The sequence below is a fragment of the Anomalospiza imberbis genome, chromosome 26, assembly GCF_031753505.1.
Source record: "Anomalospiza imberbis isolate Cuckoo-Finch-1a 21T00152 chromosome 26, ASM3175350v1, whole genome shotgun sequence".
NCBI classification, from domain to species: domain Eukaryota; kingdom Metazoa; phylum Chordata; class Aves; order Passeriformes; family Viduidae; genus Anomalospiza; species Anomalospiza imberbis.
The window spans coordinates 3,001,192-3,009,552 of NC_089706.1; the positions used below are offsets into that span (position 1 = coordinate 3,001,192).

An 8,361-nucleotide genomic window follows, 5' to 3' on the forward strand; every position below is an offset into this window, starting at 1 on the left:
CTCCCGCAGCCAGATGCTCCTTCAGGAGAAGTGAGCACATGGATCATCCTGGGATGCAGGGAAATTCAGAATTCCCATCCCAGGGAGCACATGGATCACCCTGGGCAACTCAATTCCCATCCCAGGGAGCACACAGATCACCCTGGGATGCAGGGAAATTCAGAATTCCCATCCCAGGGAGCACATGGATCACCCTGGGGAACTCAATTCCCATCCCAGGGAGCACACAGATCACCCTGGGATGCAGGGAAATTCAGAATTCCCATCCCAGGGAGCACATGGATCATCCTGGGGAACTCAATTCCCATCCCAGGGAGCACACAGATCACCCTGGGATGCAGGGAAATTTAGAATTCCCATCCCAGGGAGCACATGGATCACCCTGGGGAACTCAATTCCCATCCCAGGGAGCACACAGATCACCCTGGGATGCAGGGAAATTCAGAATTCCCATCCCAGGGAGCACATGGATCACCCTGGGGAACTCAATTCCCATCCCAGGGAGCACACAGATCACCCTGGGATGCAGGGAAATTCAGAATTCCCATCCCAGGAGCACATGGATCATTCTGGGATGCAGGGGGAACTCAATTCCCATCCCAGTTTGGAATTGCAAGTCCCAAAAGGGAAGCTGGTGTCAAAAATTGTGGAGAAGCTTTAGGGTTTAGCTTCCAAACCACAAAGGGATCCATCGATCCCAAATCCAGCAAATCCAACTGTCTGGAAGGAAAAAAGGGATGCAGGGAGGCCTGGGATCATCAGGGTGCACCCCAAATGCTTTTAGGGCCCCATAACCCTCACCAGACCCATCCCAGTCTGGAATGGGAAGCACTTCCTAGGGCTGCTCATCCTGCAGGATTCCCACATCATTCCCATGCCATTTCCATGCCATTCCCGTGTCATTCCTGTGTCATTCCCGTGTCATTTCCATGCCATTCCTGTGCCATTCCCATGTCATTCCTGTGCCATTCCCATGTCATTCCCGTGCCATTCCCATGCCATTCCTGTGTAATTCCTGTGTCATTCCCATGTCATTCCTGTGCCATTCCTGTGTCATTTCCATGCCATTCCTGTGCCATTCCCATGTCATTCCCATGACATTCCCATGCCACTCCTGTGTCATTCCCATGTCATTCCCATGCCATTCCCGTGTCATTTCCATGCCATTCCCGTGTTCCCAAGGACACGCCGTGGGCTGGACACAGGCACGGAAAACCGGGATGGCACTGGGAATGCTGCTGCCCCTGCAGGGATCCCCAGACCTTCCCAGGCCCTGGCCTTGCACTGCCCTTCCCTGATCCTGGGGTATCCCAGTGCTCCGGCTGCCACATCCCGGAGCATCCCGGTGAATCCTGAGCATCCTGGTGAGTCCCAGTCAATCCCAGTCCATCCCGGTGCATCCCACTCAATCCCGGTGCATCCCAGTGCATCCCAGTGCATCCCAGTGCATCCCAGTCCATTCTGGTGCATCCCAGTCAACCTCATTTTATCCCAGTGCATCCCGGTGAATCCCAGTGCATCCCAGTCCATTCTGGTGAATCCTGGTGCACCCCCAGGGAATTCCAGTGAATTCTGGTGCATCCCAGTGAATCCCAGTGCATCCCAGTCAATCCCAGTGCATCCCGGGGCATCCCACTCAATCCTGGTGAATCCCTGTGCATCCCAGTCCATTCTGGTGCATCCCAGTCAACCTCATTTTATCCCAGTGCATCCCAGTGTATCCCGGTGCATCCCAGTGCACCCCAGTGAATCCTGGGGCATCCAATTGCATCCTGGTGCATCCCAGTCAATCCCAGTCAATCCCAGTCAATCCCAGTCAATCCCAGTCTCACTCCCACATGGAGCACCTGCGCCCACTGCAGCAGGCCAGGAATTCCCAGCTGCAGGGTTGGAAGGGCCGATTCTCCAGAGCCTCCAGATCCTCCGGATCTTCCGGATCCTCTCCCAGCCTCCCTCTGGGATTTAGAAGCGTGCTCCGAGGTGGGGCAGGTGCCTGGTTGGGGCGGTTACCCCGGGAAATCCGGGATAGGCAGGTTCCTCTCCCCACAGGTCCCTGTTATCCCATCTCTCCTGCTTTGGGAAGGAAGGATCGATTTTTCTGGGAATACCAGGCTCCAGGAACATTCCCTCACCCCACAGCTCCCTGTTATCCCAATCCCTCCTGCTCTGGAAAGGAAGGATCGATTTTCCTGGAAAAGCCGGGCTCCAGGCAGGTTTCCCCATTCCACAGCTCCCTGTTATCCCTTCCTTCCTAGAGCAGGAGGGAAGAATCAATTTTTCTGAGAATACCAGGCTCCAGGGATGTTCCCTCACCCCCCAGCTCCCTGTTATCCCATCCCTGCCGCTCTGGGAAGGAAGGATCGATTTTCTGGGAATACCAGGCTCCAGGCAGGTTCCCTCACCTCCCACCTCCCTGTTATCCCATCCCTGCCGCTCTGGGAAGGAAGAATAGATTTTCCTGGGAATATCAGGCTCCAGGAACATTCCCTCATCCCCCAGCTCCCTTCCCTGCTGCTCTGGGAAGGAAGGATTGATTTTCCTGGTCACGCCGAGCCGGGCCCAGCTCCCGGGAACAATCCCAGCCGTGCTCGGCCTCGCACACACGAGCAGGGAGTCCACGGAGCTCCGCAGCTCCCAAACCTCTGGAATTTGTTATCCGCGAGCATTGCCGCAGGTTTGGGATCCGCAGGAGAGCAGGGATCCTTGATCCCACCAGCATCCTCACAAGAGCCTCCTGCCCCTAAAACCGTGAGGGTTTAGGGCTGGGATTGAGCCGACCCTGCTCGGCCTCACACTACGGCTGGCCTGTCCCTGTCCCTGTCCCTGTCCCTGTCCCTGTCCCTGTCCCCAGCCACTGACCCAAAGGGTGGCATCCCTGCCCAGGGCAGGGGGGTGGGGACCAGAGGGTCAAAACCAAAAACCAAGACCAAAATCACACCAGGATTCTGTGATCCCCATCCCTTCCCTATTTCCATCCCCCTGTCCCCACCCCTGTCCCCATCGCTGTCCCTCCCCCTGCCCCGCCGGAGGGGACAGGACCCCAACCCCGCCTTCGCCCAACTTCGCCGTTCCTCGGGCACCATTTCATTGTTCCGCTCATCCAAACCCCCCAAATTCCCGAGGGGACATTCCGAGACCCCCGACCCCTCCGCGGGCCCGGGGCAGGGGCAGCCCCGCGTTCCCCTCGCTCCCTTTTGGGGTTCCCGGTGCTCTGGAGCAGCACCAGGACGAGCCGCAGCTTTTGGGAAGCTCCGCGAAGGCGAGCGGCACCCGCATCTCCCCGCGGGAGGGCAAATTACGGCCACAAAAAGCTACATTTCAATAGAAAATATCATTTTTTAGCGGGGAAACCCCGGGACGAGCCGAGCAGAGCCCCTCGCTCCCTCCGCTCCCCGGCGCGGCCCTACCTGCTCCGAGCGGCGGCGGCGGCGGCGGCGGGGCCGGGGGGATGCGGGAGGAGCCGGGGGGATGCGGGAGGAGCCGGGAGGATGCGGGAGGAGCCGGGAGGATGCGGGAGGAGCCGGGGGGAGGCGGGAGCTCCGCGGCGGAGGCGGCGGACAATGGCGAGCGCAGCGCGGGGCCGTGCGGGGCCATCTCCCGGCCGCGCTCCGCATTGCACAGAGCCCCGGCTGGTGTCCCCCGGTGTCCCCCGGTGTCCCCCTGAATGTCCCCGGAATGTTCCTAATTGCACAGAGCCCCGGCTGGTGTCTCCCGGTGTCCCCCTGAATGTCCCCGGAATGTTCCTAATTGCACAGAGCCCCGGCTGATGCTCATTGCACAAGCCCGGGGCTGGTGTCCCCCAGTGTCCCCCAGTGTCCCCGGGATGTTCCTCATTGCACAGAGCCCCGGCTGGTGTCCCCCGGTGTCCCCCTGAATGTCCCCGAGATGTTCCTCATTGCACAGAGCCCCGGCTGGTGTCCCCCGGTGTCCCCCTGAATGTCCCCGGGATGTTCCTCATTGCACAGAGCCCCGGCTGGTGTCCCCCGGTGTCCCCCTGAATGTCCCCGGGATGTTCCTCATTGCACAGAGCCCCGGCTGGTGTCCCCCGGTGTCCCCCTGAATGTCCCCGGAGTGCCCCTCAATACACAGAGCCCGGGGCTGGTGTCCCCCGGTGTCCCCCTGAATGTCCCCGGGATGTTCCTCATTGCACAGAGCCCCGGCTGGTGTCCCCCGGTGTCCCCCTGAATGTCCCCGGAGTGCCCCTCAATACACAGAGCCCGGGGCTGGTGTCCCCCAGTGTCCCCCAGTGTCCCCGGGATGTTCCTCATTGCACAGAGCCCGGGGCTGGTGTCCCCCGGTGTCCCCCAGTGTCCCCGGAGTGCCCCTCAATACACAGAGCCCGGGGCTGGTGTCCCCCGGTGTCCCCCTGAATGTCCCCGCGATGTTCCCTGCCACCCTCCGCATTGCACAGAGGCCGGGCCGATCCCCCGCGGCGTCCCCCGGTGTCCCCCCGTGTCCCCAGCACGCTCCGGCTGCCCCACGGAACCCCCGGGATGCTGCCGTCAGTTGGGGGGTGCAGGAGGGAAGGTGCAGATTGTGGGGTGCAGACAGTGGGGTGCAGCTCGGGGTGCAGACAGTGGGGTTCAGGCAGAAGGGGTCAGTTAGGGGGTGCAGGAGGGAAGGTGCGGACAGTGGGGTGCAGGCAGTGGGGTGCCGATGGGGGTACGGGCAGACAGGGTTCAGTCAGGGGCATGCAGGCGGGCAGATGCAGATAGTGGGGTGCAGGCAGTGGGGTGCAGGCAGTGGTGTTCTGATGGGGGTGCAGGCAGTGGGGTGCAGGCAGTGGGGTGCAGACAGTGGGGTGCAGACAGTGGGGTGCAGACAGTGGGGTTGTGATGGGGTGCAGACAATGGGGTTGTGATGGGGGTGCGGGCAGTGGGGTTGTGATGGGGTGCAGGCAGTGGGGTTGTGATGGGGTGCGGGCAGTGGGGTGCAGACAGTGGGGTGCAGGCAATGGGGTGCGGGCAGTGAGGTTGTGATGGGGTGCGGGCAGTGAGGTTGTGATGGGGTGCGGGCAGTGGGGTGCGGGCAGTGGGGTGCAGACAGTGGGGTGCAGGCAGTGGGGTGCAGGCAGTGGGGTTGTGATGGGGGTGCAGGCAGTGGGGTGCGGGCAGTGGGGTTGTGATGGGGGTGCAGGCAGTGGGGTGCGGGCAGTGGGGTTGTGATGGGGTGCAGGCAATGGGGTTGTGATGGGGGTGCGGGCAGTGAGGTTGTGATGGGGTGCGGGCAGTGGGGTTGTGATGGGGTGGAGGCAATGGGGTTGTGATGGGGTGCGGGCAGTGGGGTTGTGATGGGGTGGAGGCAATGGGGTACAGGCAAGAGCACAGGCAAAAAAATTTTATCAGCTGCGCAGTTCCCGTGAAGGCAGATATACCGGCAGTGCCAGCCCCACCACCAGAGCCCGGATAGCTCAGTCGGTAGAGCATCAGACTTTTAATCTGAGGGTCCAGGGTTCAAGTCCCTGTTCGGGCGATATCATTTTTTTCCACACATTCGTTCCTCTTTTTTTTTTTAATTTTCTGACAAGATTCCCCGCAGATGCAGCCGGGATTGTCCGGCGGGCAGCGCCGCCCTTGCCACGGGTGTAATACAGGGGTTTTAGGGGGAAAAAAAAAATAATAGGGCGGTGAAAAATAAAGAAAAATTGGAGCGCCCGAACAGGGACTTGAACCCTGGACCCTCAGATTAAAAGTCTGATGCTCTACCGACTGAGCTATCCGGGCTCTTAGCGCAGCGCTCGCTCAAAGCTTTTATCAGTGCACGGCGGCCGCGCCTGCTTTATCCTGGACGTTCCCTCCCCTCGGACCACACATAATTAAACAAATTATCCCAATTATTGCTCGAAATATTCTAGTTATTTCTCGAAATATTCTAATTATTTTTCAAATTATCCTAATTATTTCTCAAAATATCCTAATTATTTCTCAAATTATCCTAATTATTTCACAAAATATCCTATTTCTCAAAATATTCTAATTATTTCTTAAATTATCCTAATTATTTCTCAAAATATCCTAATTATTTCTCAAAACAGTCTAATTATTTCTTAAAATAATCTAATTATTTCTCAAAATATCCTAATTTTTTCTCAAAATCTTCTAATTATTTCTTAAAATATCCTAATTATTTCTCAAATTATCCTAATTATTTCTCAAAATATCCTAATTATATGTCAAAATATTCTAATTATTTCTTAAAATATTCTAATTATATCTCGAAATATCCTAATTATTTCTCAAATTATCCTAATTTTTTCTCAAAATATTCTAATTATTTCTTAAAATATTCTAATTATATCTCAAAATATCCTAATTATTTTTCAAATTATCCTAATTATTTTTCAAATTATCCTAATTATTTTTCAAAATATTCTAATTATTTCTCAAATTATCCTAATTATTTCTCAAAATATCCTAATTTTTTCTCGAAATATTCTAATTATTTCTTAAAATATTCTAATTATATCTCAAAATATCCCAATTATTTCTCAAATTATCCTAATTATTTCTCAAAATATCCTAATTATTTCTCAAAATAGTCTAGTTATTTCTCAAAATATACTAATTATTTCTGAAAATATTCTAATTATTTCTTAAAATATCCTAATTATATCTCGAAATATCCTAATTATTTCTCAAATTATCCTAATTATTTCTCAAAATATCCTAATTATTTCTCAAAATATCCTAATTTTTTCTTAAAATATTCTAATTATATCTCAAAATATTCTAATTATTTCTTAAAATATTCTAATTATTTCTTAAAATATCCTAATTATTTCTCAAATTATCCTAATTATTTTTCAAAATATCCTAATTATTTCTCAAAATAGTCTAGTTATTTCTCAAAATATCCTATTTTTTCTCCAAATCTTCTAATTATTTCTTAAAATATCCTAATTATATCTCGAAATATCCTAATTATTTCTCAAATTATCCTAATTATTTCTCAAAATATCCTAATTATTTCTCAAAATATCCTAATTTTTTCTTAAAATATTCTAATTATATCTCAAAATATTCTAATTATTTCTTAAAATATTCTAATTATTTCTTAAAATATCCTAATTATTTCTCAAATTATCCTAATTATTTTTCAAAATATCCTAATTATTTCTCAAAATATCCTAATTATTTCTCAAAATATTCTAATTATTTCTTAAAATATCCTAATTATTTCTCAAAATATTCTAATTATTTCTCAAAATATTCTAATTATATCTCGAAATATCCTAATTATTTCTCAAATATCCTAATTTTTTCTCAAAATATTCTAATTATTTCTTAAAATATTCTAATTATATCTCAAAATATCCTAATTATTTCTCAAATTATCCTAATTATTTCTCAAAATATCCTATTTTTTTCTCAAAATATTCTAATTATTTCTCAAAATATCCTAATTTTTTCTCAAAATATCCTAATTATTTCTCAAAATATTCTAATTATTTCTCAAATTATCCCAATTGTGGTGTGGGTTTTTTTAATGAATATAGCTGGATATTCGAATATCTTCTAGCTTTCATTCATATTTATGCCTAATTATTATTTTTATTTATTAATTTTATCTCGCCGATTACAGAATAAAATATATTTATGGTGTATTTATTATTCAGTATTATTTTATGCATTTGTTATTATTATTTGGAAATATTTTTAAAATGAACGTTTTAATTGTAATTTTTTTAAATGTCATTTTTCAGTTTTAAAATTGAAGTTTATTTATTTATTTGATTTTAGAAATTTTATTTAAATGAATAAATAAATTTTAGAATGAATTTTAAATTAATAAAATAAACAAGTATATATAAATTTTTATAAATTACAAAAATTTATGAATATTTTATAGACACTTTAAATATACTTTATATATACATTAAATATACTGTAAATATACTTTATATAAACTTTATATGTAATTTATATTATTATTATGTTAATATTACGGCAGTAAATTATACTATTTTTACCTTATATATACTTTATATTATATAAAATGTTTATAAATTAAATTAACAAGTTTTATAAATTTTATTTCAATTTTAAATAAATGAATAATATTTAAAACAAATTTTAAATCAATAACATCAACAAATTTTTATAAATTTTACATATATATTTACATTTATATTTTCATTTATATTCATATTAATATTAATATTCATATTTATATTTGCATTAAAATAAAATTATATTTATATTTATATTTATATTTATATTTATATTTAATTTATAGTTTTAGTTTTATATATTTATTTATATATTTATTTATATATTATATTTATTATTTATATTTATATTTATATTATATATTTATATCTTTATATATATATTTATTATTAAATTTAAATCAACATTTATA

At 46.8% G+C, this 8,361-nt stretch overlaps 2 non-coding genes across 2 annotated transcripts; one reads left to right on the forward strand and one right to left on the reverse strand.

The window, feature by feature from the left end:
* The first annotated feature begins 5,399 nt into the window (after positions 1–5,399).
* On the forward strand, positions 5,400–5,472 carry TRNAK-UUU (transfer RNA lysine (anticodon UUU)). The gene has a single exon. It is a non-coding gene; the product is annotated as a tRNA-Lys (tRNA).
* A 178-nt stretch (positions 5,473–5,650) lies between these two features.
* On the reverse strand, positions 5,651–5,723 carry TRNAK-UUU (transfer RNA lysine (anticodon UUU)). Its single transcript has one exon. It is a non-coding gene; the product is annotated as a tRNA-Lys (tRNA).
* Positions 5,724–8,361: the final 2,638 nt, after the last annotated feature.